Source organism: Bos taurus, chromosome 22 (genome assembly GCF_002263795.3).
Source record: "Bos taurus isolate L1 Dominette 01449 registration number 42190680 breed Hereford chromosome 22, ARS-UCD2.0, whole genome shotgun sequence".
NCBI lineage: Eukaryota > Metazoa > Chordata > Mammalia > Artiodactyla > Bovidae > Bos > Bos taurus.
In genome coordinates, this window is record NC_037349.1 from 27,733,625 (window position 1) to 27,749,278 (window position 15,654).

At 38.7% G+C, this 15,654-nt stretch overlaps 1 long non-coding RNA gene across 1 annotated transcript; it reads right to left on the bottom strand.

Annotated features, from left to right (window-relative positions):
* Positions 1–4,453: 4,453 nt before the first annotated feature.
* Positions 4,454–14,783, bottom strand: LOC132343494 (uncharacterized). Its single transcript, XR_009492359.1, has 2 exons — positions 14,071–14,783; positions 4,454–4,786 (listed from the first exon to the last, which is right to left on the bottom strand). It is a non-coding gene; the product is annotated as an uncharacterized lncRNA (long non-coding RNA).
* Positions 14,784–15,654: the final 871 nt, after the last annotated feature.

Sequence of the window (15,654 nt, forward strand, 5' to 3'; positions counted from 1 at the left end):
TTTGCTTTGCAAAGAAAAGGATTCTCACCTTAGTGCCAACCAGAAGACATATTATTAGCAAAGAAAATTTGGTGGTCAACAATTCTACTTTGATTCAAATTAAACAAAAAAAAAGTGCAAGTGGTGACATAGATGAGAAAATGAATGTAAGATTCTGCTTTTCTACCCTGAAGTATGTTGGCTTTCAAGATAAAGTTGTTCAGAAAACAAGTTTGAAATGAAAGAGAAAGAAAAAGAAAAACAAAACAAAACAAAAACCTTCAAAATTGGGAATGGAATATGCCAAGACTATACATTGTCACCTTGCTTATTTAATTGTATGCAGAGTACATCATATGAAATGCTAGGCTGTATAATCACAAACTGGAATCAAGATTGCTGGGAGAAATATCAACAACTTCAGATATGCAGATGATACCACTCTAATGGCAGAAAGCGAAGAAGAACTAAAGAGCCTCTTGATGAGAGTGAAAGAGGAGAGTGAAAAAGCTGGCTTGAATCTCAGCATTCAAAAAACAAAGATCGTGGCCTCAGGTCCCATCACTTCATGGCAAATAGATGAGGGAAAAGTGAAAACAGTTAGATTTTCTTTTCTTGGGCTCCTTAAACACTGCAGGTGGTGAGTGTAGCCATGAAATTAAAAGATGCTCCTTGGCAGGAAAACTCTGACAAGCCTAGACAAATATTAAAAAGCAGAGACATCACTTTATGAAAAAGGTCCATATAGTCAAAGCTATGGTTTTTCCAGTGGTCTGTACAGATGTGAGAGTCAGACCATAAAGAAGGCTGAGTGCTGTAGAATTGATGCTTTTGAACTGTGGTACTCGAGAAGACTGTTATGAGTCCCAGGACATCAAAGAAGTCAAACCAGTCAACCCTAAAGGAAATCAATCCTGAATATTCATTGGAAGGACTGATGCCAAAGCTGACGCTCCAATACTTTGGCCAACTGATACAAAGGGCCGTCTCATTGGAAATGATCCTGATGCTGAGAAAGATTAAAGGCAAAAGAAGATGGAGGCGATAGAGGAAGAGACAGTTAGATAGCATCACCAACTCAATGGACATGAATTTGAGCAAAGTCTAGGAGATAGTGAAGTAAACAGAAGCCTGACGTGCTGCAGTCCATGGGGTTTTAAAGAGTCAGACACAACTTAGTAACTGAATGACAACAACAACGAAAACCACTCTTTGGGGAAACTACTAATAATAGTTTAGTTCTCTGATTTTACATTATTTGCTCAAATGGCATATCTCAGCAATATATTCAGTATCAGGAATAGAATGACTCCATCACTTCAGAACTAGAATGTCTATATTGTTATATTTTATGTTGAAACTAAGATATTAAAAAAAATTATGGTACTGACTTTTTTTTAAAATTTTTTATTGAAGTATACTTGATTTACAGTGTATTAGTTTCAGGTGTACAGCGAAGTGATTCAGTTATACATACGTGTATATATGTGTGTGTGTGTGTGTGTGTACACACATAGATATATTCCTCTTCAGATTCCTTTATCTTATGTTATTACAAAATATTGAGTATAATTCCCTGTGCCATACAGTATTTCCTTGTTGGTTTTCTATTTAATATAGAGTAGTAAGTATACGTTAATCCCCAACTCCTAAATTATCCCTCTCCCACACTTTCCATTTCAGCAACCATAAGTTTTGTTTTGTTGTATCTGTAACTCTGCCTCTATTTCATAAATAGCATTTTTATCATATTTTGGATTCCATATATACGTGATGCCATATGATATTTATCACCTTTTTTCTATATTCCCTTCACTTAGCGGGATTATCTCCAGGCCCACCCATATTGCTGCAAATGGCATTATTTCATTCTTTTTATGACTGAGTAATATTCCAGTGTATACAAGTACCACATCTTCTATATCCACTCCTCTGTCGATGGACATTTAGGTTGCCTCCATGTCCTGACTTTTGTGAACAGTGCTGCAATGAACATTAGGGTGCATGCATCTTTTTGGATTATGGTTTTCTCTGGATATGTGCCCAGGAATGTGATTGCTGGATCGTATGATAGCTCTGTTTTTAGTTTTTTAAGGAACTTGCATGCTGTTCTCCATCATGGCTGTACCAGCTTACATTCCTATCAGGAGTAAGCAGGGTTCCCTTTTCTCCATATCCCCTCCAGCATTTACTGTTTGTATACTTTTTGATGATGGCCATTCTGACCAATGTGCAATGATGCCTCTTTGATTTGCATTTTTCTAACAAGTAGTGATGCTGAAAATCTTTTCATGTGCCTCTTGGCCATCTATATGTCTTCTCTGAAAAAATAATGTCTATTTAGATAGATATTCTTGACTTTTGCTAATCCATCAACCAAATAATTAACACTGGGTATTTTAAAGGGTTGTTTGTAATTGGAAGGTGGGGGAAAGAAGGCCCTCAGTATATCTCTATATGATTTTTATTTGTTAAAATGAGGATGCATTAATTTTTAATCTCAGATTTTAAGAACATAAATTTAGTTTTAAAATTATAAATTGATTTTGCTTTACATCAGGAAATTTGGCAAACTATTAAAATTCAAAATAAGAATACCTTTTACTGCTATAATTTTACTCATAAGACTTTATCTCATTTTTTAAAAAAGTTTGTCTCTATGTTTATATAAGTGTGTGTGTCCAAACATGAATGGATATTCACTGTAGTTTGATTTAAACCATTGAAAAGCAGAAAGAATTTAAATGTTCATAAGTATTATAGAGATTTTTATTTTCAATAGGGTGTATTTATACAACACAGTACCAGAAAGTTAGTAAAAAGAATGAGAATGAGATGACTACTCATGACCTAGAAAGAGATCCAACACAGTGTTTAAGGGAAAAAGAAAGTTATAAAAAAGTATATGTAACATGAGCCAATTTTAGTGACTATATAAAGAAGTACAAATATGTGTGTATGTATAAAATAACTTGAAGGATGTATGAAACACATTAAGATTTCTACTCCTCTGGCAAATAAAATTGAGATAACCTGGAAGAAAATGGAGAGTGGGCTAAGAAGGAAAATATTTTTTATATTTTATGTTTCTATACATTTTTATATTAAGTTTAGATAAATCTTCATGCCATACATCATTGTATAAATTATGGAAAAATCCAGTTATCAACACTCCATCACATAATGCAGTAAGGAGAAAACTTGAACCATTAAGACAGAAAATCAACTGATAAGATGGAAAAACAGTTAAGCAACCACTTTGATGAACAAAAGCTAATGTGATAGAAAAAGGGAACCATGAAAATAAATGTGGAAGGAGAAGACGGAGAAGAAATCAGAATAATCATTATCATAGTAATGATGATTGTGCTGATCATTATAGTACTAGTAGTAGCAATAAAATTATAGAAACATGGCACCCCATTCCAGTCCTCTTGCCTGGAAAATCCCATGGACAGAAGAGCCTGGTAGGCTGCAGTCCACGGGGTCGCGAAGAGTCAGACACGACTGAGCGACTTCACTTTCACTTTTCACTTTCAGGCATTGGAGAAGGAAATGGCAACCACTCCAGTGTTCTTGCCTGGAGAATCCCAGTGATGGGGGAGCCTGGTGGGCTGCATCTATGGGGTCGCACAGAGTTGGACACAACTGAAGCGACTTAGCAGCAGCAGCAACAGAATATAGATATGTAACAAGAAAGTTGCATATTTATCTCTTCACTATATTTTGCCACAGTGAACAGCGCTTCTCAATCTTTTGGGCCATTCCAGTTAACTCACTGAATTATCTCGATTATCTTGAGTGACTGTATGGAGTGATGCATATTAAAACAAAATTTAAAAAAAATATTAAAAACAAACCAAACATGTGTTGGGTCGGCCGAAATGTCATTTGGGTATTTTCCTAAGATGTTATGGACAAATCTGAATGAACTTTTTGGGCAACCCAATAGGTATGTATTGTATACAACTTTCTCTCTCTGTCTCTTTTTTTGTGGGCCAAGAGACGGGGCTGGGGGAATATGAGAATAGTAGCTGGTGCTCTGGACCTGGAGGCTTGTGCATCATGGTGCTCTGCTGGTTACAGGGAGGTGACCCAACTACCTTGCTGAAATTACTCAAGTGAGGAGTGGAGACATTAGTGATTAGTGGGTTCTAGGAAGGAGGATTCTGAGGTCGCATATTCCCAGCCAGAGGTAACAGGCCCTATTTTCTCCTTCCTCCCTCTCCTTCCTCCCACTTTCCCTGCCCTCTCGTCCCATTAGTCTCCTCCCTTGCTGATCCTTTTCCCCTCCACTTCCCTCCTCTTCTCATTTCGCCTTTCTTTTAAAATCAAAGATGACAGATATTTATTAATCATGCTATCTGCCACTCCTGTAATAAATCTCCCATTTGTATTTAAACTGAGAAATAAAACTGTCTTCATGGCCAAGGTCTTATGGTCGAATGTGTGTGGGAACCCCAGTAGTCCGTGCTGACTGATGATCAGGTGTTTGATTTTATTTTTACTTAAAAGTCAGTGGTTAGCATAGTGATATCCCGAAGCCCAGCTCTAGGTATCATATGGCCTGAGAAAGCCAGGGGCACGCAATACAGATCATCATCTATCAAATGCTCACATCTTTCTAGTTGTCAAGTTTCCAAAGCCCGGGCAGTCTCCGAAAGCAGTGTGTTGTTTCCACAGCTGGAAGGATGCTGGTCTGAACCCTTCAAGTGGTGCTTGTATATCACCACCTGTGACACTGACAAGCTGCCCTCTCACCTTGTTGCACTGCTGTCGATTCCTAGCAGTCTTGGGAAAGTTCATTCTGTTGGGAAAGAGGCTGTGTATCTGTGAGTGCTTTCACATGAATGTTTTCACATGATATACTTTTGGATAGCATTTGAATTGTAAATTTTGCGCTGTTTTCTTTACATCTGAATGAAGAAGAGATTTCTCGTTTCAATCTGGGATCCTGAGTTGATGATACTCATTCATTCACTTGTTTACCCTGCCACCCTTATACAATCATTTATTCATTCATACACCTCCTCACCTACCCAGTGTTTCATCATGAAACAGAATACATTTGCTTGAGCCTATTCCTGGCTGTATGTTAATCGAATTGCTTAGCTTTTCTGTGTCGTCTGCAAAAGTAGAGGTTTTCATTGCACCCACTTCAACTGTTTTAAAGAGTAAAGGGGGCCTTGTATGCAAAGTATACCTAGAAAGGCTCCTATAATATTTGTGGTGGTGGTGGTGGTTGGTACTTTTCTCATATGTCTTATTTATGCATGTTTGTGAGGTATTGTGTTTTACTCATTCATCCAACAGATTTTTTTTTCTTTTTTTACCGAGATTTTATTTCTTTATTAATTATTCATTTTTGGCTGTGCTTGGTCTTCGCTGCTGCACGGGCAACTCTCTAGTTGCTGTGCACAGGCTGCTCACTGCAGTGGTTTCTCTCGTTGCAGAGCACAGGCTCTGGGGCCCTGACTTTAATAGTTGTGACGCGTGGGCTCGGTAGTTGCAGTTCCCGAGTTGTACAGCACAGGCTGAGTGGTAAGAAGGAATCGACTTTGCAAAGCCATCACAGCAGTGCACATACAGGGCCTAGAATCAGACCACATCAGGCCTTTTTGAGCCACGGAAGAAGCTGAAGGTGCTGGAGCAGAGTGAGTTTGGGAAGAATGACAAGAGATGGACTCAGGAGGAGAGGGAGGCCAAACGTACAGCCCTCAGGGCCAAACTCATGAGGTGGAATGTGCTTTAACACAGCAGAAGCCAAAGGAGGCTTTTACGCGGGCCACCCCCAGGGTCATTCTTGATGCTGTGTGGATGGCATAAGAGAAAGCAAGGAGCTCTCACTGAGGAGTAAGGAGTTTAGGTCTGAGGATTATCTGCTCCAGAATCTTGCTGGAGGATTGTTAAGAACGCAGTTGCCCACGTGCAAAGAATATAGGTCCCTAAGTTAAGCAGCATCAAAATGTTTGGGAAGAACCCGGGAATCACAAGCAGAACCCTTATGCACATTGAAATCTGAGTGCTACTGCACATTCTTAAAACTGATGGACAGAGGTATGTGAATAGCAACATTAAAAAAAAAGCATCAACAACTTAAAAACTTTTCACTGACGTATAACAGTGCTTTTTGTTCATTTGAGTTAGTAAATTTCATACCATCTACCTTAAATAATCTGTTCACTAACTGAAGCGCTTATAACTTTAAGAATATAGAAAGCAGTGGCGGAGGAGATGGGAATAAATATTTCTCACTTATTTTCAATACTTCAAAACATATCCAACTAAAAAGTTATATTAGAAAATAAAAACTCTTTGTATATTTATAAAAACTTGAAATATTTTGCTTTTACCTAAAATTCTACCAACTCAATATGCTAAAGTTGATTATATTATGTGGTCCAAAATGTCATATTTACAACTACATACTTTTTGTTCTAAAACATTAAAAATCATGAGATACCAAAGGATGATTCATAGAGTGCTTAAGAGGACTGTCTTTAGAAACATGGGTTTAAATTAAAACTGTTCCTCTTTCTATAGGCAACACACTCCAGTATTCTTGCCTGGAAAACCCCAAGGATAGAAGAGCCTGGCAGGCTAAAGTCCACAGGGTCACAGAGTCAGACACAACTTAGCAACTAAACAACAACTCTTTCTATACACTATTTCTTGAGACCTCAGTTTCTTCATCTGCAAAACAGGAATGTAAAAATCCCATTTACATACAGTTTTTTGAGGATTAAATGAGCTAACCATATAAAAGTCATATAAGATACCTAGTATGTAATAATGTGGATATTAATGCAAAAAACCGTTAATATTATTGCTATTTAGTAATGGTATTTTCAAGGCTTCCCAGGTGACACCGTGGTAAAAGAATCCACCCGCCAATGCAAGAAATGCAGAAGGCATGGGTTTGATCCCTGAGTCAGGAAGATCCCCTAAAGGAGGAAATGGCCACTCACTCCAATATTCCTGCCAGGATAATCCCATGGATAGAGGAGCCTGGCAGGCTACAGTCCATGGGGTCACTGAGAATTGGACACAACTTAGCAACTACACAACAGTGACCTTTTGCTTAATAGGCAAAACTATTTCAAACTGTGGAACACAACTGGAAAAAAGGTAAAATCCTGTATTCTTAATTGTCTGGGAAAATGGCAGTGTGGTGAGGTTGCTGGTCACATTAGCATGACACCTTGATTTAAGAGCTGAGATGGATTTCAGATTCCATAGCTCTTCTTTGCCAACAAAATGTTAATAATCATAGAGTCAAGATTTGTTATTAATGCTTCTTGGGGAAAACTCCACATGCAGCAAGAATGTTCATGTCTTTGTTCAGATCAGTTCCTCAACGTCGTGTAACTAAAGACTCACTAGGAATATAACTTTCTTGCTAAGTGTGATAGATGTTCCAGAACCAAGGAGTCCGCTGGGAGCTACATTTGTAGTCACGCGATGACAGGAAGGTCCATTAACTTCCTCTTTGGTTACCTCTCCTTTTCATCTATGCTTGATTTGGCTCAGCTGAAGAGCTGAGATGTTACTGAGACATAAGCCCTTGGAAGAATTGCAGGGCGTTTCAGCTGAGCTCTTTTGATTGCCTGCAAAAGTATTTTTCTTGGATATATATTCTGAGCCTGTTGAGAGATTGACTGTATTCAAAGTGGTTACAGTGACACACAGGTGGACTTTAGAAAGGGTTTCTCAGGACTTTGGAGAAGTCTATGTAGTTATTAAAGAGGTAGTAAGGAGTTTTCCAAAGTCTATCTCAGTATAAGACACAGAGTTATAGAACATAGGTCTCTCATCTTCAATGTTTCAGCAGCTCAAAATACGTCACTTAATTTTGAGTCACTGAAGGCCATAAAGCATTGATGTGTGTTTGAGTAGGGCTTGTATCTTGTATGTTAAAGCTATACTTCTAAGAATGGTCTGAGCTAATGCTTTCACTTTTTTTATGAATTACCATGACATATATGAATAATTCATTCATAATACTGAAAGTGTAACCACAGAGGCTTCTTCCCCAGTGTGTCTTGGAAAAGCTATTGAAATACTAAAATGAGCGTTAATGGAAGAACATCACCAGGGAAGGGTTGGAGGGAATGATCGTCAGACCATCTCTTGAGGTTGTCTGTCAGCTTTTACAAAATGGGATCCTGCACAAATTCAAGTGTGGTGCTAGAAAGCCCACAAATCTGATGCCAGTTAAAATGCTTCCAAGGTATGTTTGCAGGGAACTATATATACGGCTGGAGAGTATCTTGTCATTTTTCATTAAGTTATGAGTAAGAAATAGGAAGTCAAAATTTCCCTGCCTTGGCAGTCCTTCCTGAGAATATAGTATTCCTTAATAGAATTCACCAAAAAAAACGCCTTGAAATGAGACACAGATAGCTACCGATGCAGGAATTTTCTATCCCAGTGGTACAGTGGGTTATGAATTTCAGGTATCGCTTTGAGCTGACTGAAGGCTACCAAATAATTCACATAATAGCCAACGGTATGCCTTGCCTGTGTTTCCAGTTATGATGATAGCTAATAAGTATTGAGCTCTTCATGTGCCCCGTCTCATTTAACGCATACTACAATTCTGTGAGATAGAGGTTTTTTTTATAATTACCTTCCCATTTTACAGATGAGAAAGGTGAGGCTTCAGTAAGCAGGATACTTTACTCAAATCACCCATTAAGAAAAGGTGAGTATCTGGATTTGAACACGTGTCTGCCTGACCGGTGTGCTTTTTCACTGCAGGAGAGCACAAAAATGAAGATGCCAAGAAGGCAGTCAGGACAGGCAGACTTTGTTTTGCTCCCACCCTAATGGGCAGAAGGAATTATATGGGAATCATGAACCCCAGACTTGGCTCCATCATTGCAAACTCACATAAGCTTCTGAACCTCTGTTTTATCATTTATGAACTGAACTTGCTGGGTTTTCCATGACAATGAAATTAATTATCACGTGTGGAAATGATCTGAGATCGTGAGAAGGTACTACAAAAAGTGAGGGCCTCTGGCTGGAGAAAACGGTAGAGGTGGGAACCTTGTCTTCAGGGTACCAGCTGCATTTAACACAACATAGAGAAGTGATGGGTTTAAGGCATACATAATAGAGCATTGAAAGGTTTCCTGGGCTACACATTAGGTCCTTGTTAATTATCTATTTCATATATATTACTCTGTATATGATAACCTTCTTGCTAACCATAAGGTTGTTATCCAAGTCGTCGAGTTTGTTTCTGTTTTGTAAATGTTCATTTGTATCAATTTGATTTTTTAACTCTACCCATAAGTGATATCGTAGGCAATTTGTCCTTCTCTGTCTGACTTCCTTCACTTAGTATGATCATCTCCACATCCCTCCATATTTGCTAGAAAAGGCATTATTTCACTGAGACATACTTCAGTAAGGGATGTATATATTTTTCCTGCTGTTTGACCTACTTAACTCAGTACGACACTCTCTAGGTCCAACCATCTTGCTGCAAATGGCATCATTTCATTCTTTTTAACGGCTGAGTAATACTCCATGGTGCATATATGTGTACCATATCTTCTTTATCCGTCACTCTGATGGTGGACTTTTTGGTTGCTTCTATTAATATGGCTTGGCTAAAGCAAACAGTGATGCAGTGAAGGTTGGGTTGCATGTATCATTTTGAACTATGGTTTTTCCCCATGAAATGGCCCAGGAGTGAGACAGCCAGATCATGTGGTAGCTCTATTTTAGGTTTTTTTTAGGAACCTCCATACTGTTCTCCATCGAAGCTGTAACCAATTTACATTCTCTAAAACAGCATAGGAGGGTTCGCTTTTCTCCATGCCCTCTTCCGTTCACTGTTTGTAGTCTTTCTGATGATGGTTTTTGTATCTGGTGTGAGGTAGTTTTGATTTGTAGGTAGTTTTGAATTGCAGTTTTGATTTCAGGTCTCTTAATAATTAGCCATATGGAGCATCTTTTCATATGCTTTATATAAAAAAAAAAAAAGTGCATTAAATTGACCTCTAGAGATTGACTTCTTGAAAGTCTGCCCTGAATTGAATTGTTTTTCAACTACCTACCCCAGAACATTTCTTGAGGGCAAGTGTTCTTTACGGCCCGCAGGAATATAAAGTACCCAGAAGCCCGGGTTTTCCAGTTGTTGTTCTGGGAAATGTCCACAAGGCGGCAGCACTTGTCCATGCTCCTTTTGGATTCCAAGAGCCCTAGAGAAAGCCGTGTTATTGGCTTGTAGATTAGAGTGTAATGTGCCAGGGTTTGTGTCCCATTACTTTTTCCCCTTTACCCTGCACCTCCCAGGCAAACCTTAAACCCTGGCAAAACTGCAGTGCTGAGGATGCTGTCCTACTTAGGAACAGCAACTCCGAAGAAGGACCATGCTGGTGGGAACCCGACCACTGGGAGACTTGGCGGCCAAGTGATTTTTCAGAGCTCTTCCAGACCAGAGGGTCCACCATCCTTTAAGTGCACTAGACTTGCCGGAACTTTGGGAGGGCCCACCTGGATCTGGAGATTGGGGTCTCATCCACAGGGGCCCAGGCACTGCATGTTCAGGGGGCGGGGTGGGGGGGGGCCCTCCTTTACTGATACATCCTCCCCAGCTCGTCTCGGCCTGAGCCCAGCTGTGGGGACCCCAGAGCAGCTCAGGCTCCAGGGATGTGACTCCAGCCCAGGTGACCAAGGTCTGAGGGAAGTATAGTAGCTATTTCTTTGTTTATCTCTCTTCTTTCTTTCTCTTGCTTTCTTTGTTTTGTTTAACTTCTATTTTAGATTGGAGTATAGTTGTATATGTTGTATTTGTTTTAGGTGGATAGCAATCTGATTCAATTATGCATATATTTATTTTTTCTTGGATTCTTTTCCCATGTAGGATATTACAGAGTGTTCTGTAATATATAATATGTATTCCATGGGCTACAGTGGGTCTTTTTGGATGATTTATTATATATATATATATATATATATATATATATATATATATATGTTAGTGTTTATATGTCAGTCCCCACCTCCTTATTTATCCTTCTCACCACCTTTTTCCTTTGGTAACCCTAATTTTGTGTTTTACGTCTGTGTATCTTTTTCTGTTTTATAAACTAGTTCATTGGTATCAATTTTTCAGATTCCACATTTAAGTGATATCATATACTATTTATTTTTCTCTTTCTGACCTTACTTCACTTAGTGTGATCATCTCTGTATCTATCCATGTTGCTGAAAATGCTATTATTTCACTTTTTTATGAGCTTCCCTGGTGGCTCAGACAGTAAAGAATCTGCCTGCAATGCAGGAGACCTGGGTTCTGTCCCTGGGTCAGGAAAATCCCCTGGAGAAGGGAATGGCTCTCACTCCAGTATTCTTGCCTGGAAAATTCCATGGATAGAGGAGCCTGGTGGGCTACAGTCCATGGGGTTGTAAAAAGTTGGACATGACTGAGTAACTAACACTTCACTTTTCAAATATGTGTTCAAGAGTGGGATTTCTGGATCATGTGGCAACTCTATTTTTAGTTTTTTAAGGAAATGTCATGCACTTTCCATAGTGGCTGCTCCCATTTATTATATATTCCCACCAACAGTCTAGGAGTATTCCCTTTTCTCCACATCTTCTCCAGCTTTTTTGTTTGCAGACTTTTTAATGGTAGCCATTTTGACTGTTGTGGGGTAATAACCGCATTTTAGTTTTGGTTTGCATTTCTCTAATGTTTAGCAATATTGAGATGAATTTTACGTTTAATGAGTTGATTGAATGAGACATGAATAAAATCTTCACAAAGCTTGTATTAAAAACAGGCACAACCTAAGATTTAATGTCATCCTCTTGGGTAGTCAGTGAAATTAAAGAAATGAAAACAAAGCTGCCCTTTAGTGTTATGAAGAATTGTTATTAATAGTAGTGGGTCTATAGTATTCAGTGTTCACACTGATCTCAGTGACCTAGACACATCTGTTCTTTTTTTTTTAAACCAAATATACACGTTCTTTTCTCTTAGTTCTCTAATTCAAAGACTACCAGACATGAAAGCATTCTTTCAGACCTTTCCTATTACTTTCCTTTTCATAATCAAGTTCATGATCAGGCCCAAGGGATAGTATGTAATGACAGCCTCTGCCTGTTGCTAAGTGTTTGGTTCTCTTATATAACTCTCAATTATACTGAACTCTGGCTGCAGTGGAAAGAGTCTTCCCAATGAATGATGCTGTTTAAATGTGAAAAATATACTTCAAAAATACCTTAGGGTAACAGTAAAGGAAATCATCAGCAAACATCTTTCTAAGCCTGAATATCGTTTTGAGTGAGTAATATATGGTATTTATCTACTGAACACATTTTATAAAGACTCTTTATGTTGCATGTATCTTCCTAGTTTTTCAGGTTGATAAAATATGTCATCCCTGGAATTCTGTATTATTATCACAGTCAGAAGTGGATTTCTGCAAATAGCAAAAATATGTACGTAGGCTTTGAGGTAAAAAAGGAAAAAGACAAATCCCTTAGTGTTTGTTGTCTCACAACATGAGAATAAACTGCAGCCATTTGATGTGGAGGAGAAATGGACCTCAGACAATGGGCCTTTACGACAATGCCGTAAAGCTGTCCGTGTCATAGCTACCCGAAATCACTAAGAGACGGTTACTGATGGGCCTCCTGGGAGGGCTGGTCACTTTAGAGTAACTCAACTGTGTAACTGATTTTATATGCATAAATATATCAACATAAGGTAAAGGTTTTTAGAGAACAAAAATTTCCTAAGAAAAAAACTAAATGTCAAAAGAAGAATAGCAAACTCATAAAACTGTGAGATTCAAAACACGATGTGTGCGTCCCACTCCCCTAGAGTGTGGCAACCAGTGTTTATTTCAGTTTTACATCTAAACGGTTAGAAATGAGCATTAAGTAATATTTGAGCTACAGATGGATTTATTTATATAATTTTAATAAATGTGTGCACATTTGCCTTAGAGCTTAACATTCAAAGAAACTCCTTGATAGACTAAGAAGTCTAACCTACATTTGAAAACAATTGGAAAAAGAATAAATACATGGATATGTATAATCTGAATCACTTAGCTGTATACCAGAAACTAACGCAACATTGTTAATCAACTGTGCACCAATATAAAGTTAAGTATTTTTAGAAATACTAATGTATATCATGAGCTAGTGATCAGCAGATGAAACTGGGTATCAGAAACAGGTCTCTTTTGGTTTTCTTGGTAGTTAAAAAATACAGTATTTTCCAACATTTAAGAATCAAAATGTTTAACAGAAAAATCTAGATTTCTAATTGATCTTGGGAAATGCAAAGCTACAGAAACACTGAATTCAGATTGTAATGTGACCACAGCTGGCGGAGTGATCAATGGCTCTCTCCTTTTGTCAAAATAACTCGATCTCTGTGTTGAGCAAATCTCTGCCATTCATCACGATATTCTGCCTGATTGGTTTCACTATGTTATCTACTTGGCCTCAGGTATGTTTTTAAATCCATGATAACAGTTGGCTGAGTGATCAATCGTTCCCTCCTTTAGTCAAAATGACTAAATTGCTGTATTGACCAAATCTTTGCCATTCTTTACTGTATTCTGCCTGGATGGTTTCGCTACTCTGTGTTATCTGCCTGACTGTGGTACCTATTTAAATTTGTAGCATAAAGTATGTCATACTGAATCTATAAACCAAAAACCACAGCCCTTATAATGTGAGGTAGAGACCAGACAGCTGTTCACCAAACCGTTCTACTCATTCTTAGCACATAGCTAGACTCCTCTCCCAGATTCTTCTGCTACGTCAGGAATCCTGGCAGGCTACAGTCCATGGGGTCACAGAGAGTTGGACACAACTGAGCAACTATCACTTGCTAGGTCATTAAGTTTTATTTAATGGAAGAGGGATTGTAACTCTCTTTTCTTCTTGTGTCCACTGGCAACCACCTAGGTCATCTCAAAAGCTACACATGCAGAAGTGCAAAGACTCCATCAACCTGGGGTCAGGAGCCAACTCACGTATTCTCCCCCTCCACACAAAAAAACTGTATTCTAAATGAATGTTCTCTTAAGTCACTGAGAATTAAAGCATTACCTTAATTAATTCAAGATGTAATCATCTTTCCTTCCATCTCTATACGCTTTCTCTCAGGAAACACAACCAGTAATCTGGAGGAAAGAAAAAGGAGGAAGAAGATGAAGGAATATTCATCCCTCCTTCTCTAATGCTGTTTTTTTATTCTTTCATTTGATTGGCATTCCTTTGATGAGTTCTTAATCCTCACTCCACGTCTTTCTCCATATTATGTCCTTGAGGCAATATATAAACCAAAATGCTTTTAGCTGAAATATCAAAAAAGCCCAGTTTAAATTGGCTTGAACAATAAAAGAGAATTTTTTGGTTCCCATGATGCCAACAGTACAGCGGGAGGACAGGCTTTATGTACAGCTGGATTTGGTCCCCTGGAGCTCTTTAACTTCTGCGTTTCTCAGATGAGTATCCCTTATGGTACCAAAATGACTGCAGGAGTTCACACCTATGTCTGTACAGCACACCCTCCGGAGCAGGGATATAAGTCATCATACTAGAAGCCCTGAGTTTCTCTCTCTTTGGAGCACTGAAGTCATGTGTCTACCCTGAACCAGTGTCTGTGGCTAAGAATTGCTCTGTGCTTGGCTGTTCATCCCTGAACTAACACTTTGGCAAGAGAGATGGCCTTGTGCCTGCCTGTTGCTTATGCCAACTTGGGAGCTCATCAGACCCACTCAAATGGCAGAGTAGAAGAAGAATCCAGAATCCATGTCAGAATTCAGTGATACATAAAACTAATTCCTGGTGCCATGGCAACCTGGCTCTTAAGAATGATTTCCAGTTACCCAGTGCCTTAGACTTTCTAAGACTTTATAGTTTCATGTGTTATTAATGGGCTTCCCTGGTGACTCAGACAGTAAAAGAATCTTCCTGGAATACAGAAGACCCAGGCTTGATTCCTGGGTCAGGAAGATCCCCTAGAGAAAGGAATGGCTACCCACTCCAGTATTCTTGCCCAGAAAATCCCATGGACAGAGAAGCCTGGCAGGCTACTGTCCATGGGGTTGCAAAGAGTCAGACATGACAGAGTACCAAGCACACACATATTATTATGTATTAATACACTAATGATTCTTTGGGATATACAATACATATTTTATTGTATGTATTTTACAGATATATTTTAGACTGAGAGTTGTTAGGGAGTTTGCCCTAGATCACAGACTGGTTAGTGGCAGAACTAGCAAATTGTTTATTTCACCATGACTCTTCCTCACTTTCTTTGAAAATGTATTAGATAAAGATTGTGTTGTAATTGCGTTTCTGGTTCAGAAAATCAAACTACTACTTTCATAATAGACCCTATAAAGCACCACTGTGGCTGCTTTTAGTTCTAAATTGCTTAATCTTTGTGAGTTCAGGTGGCCAGATACATCTGCAATTAGGCATCTTACCCATGAACACAGAGCCCCATTGAAGGCTAAGGAGTGACTCAGCCTTTGTTATGATTGAATCCTAGGGTTGAAAATAAATACATAATTATAGTTAAGGAAAACAGGCCCTCTTTCTTTTGTGCTCTTCTGAGAAGTCAGTATACTGCAGATTAAAGGGGGTGATAGTCTGGCTGCATATAAGCATAAGCCATTG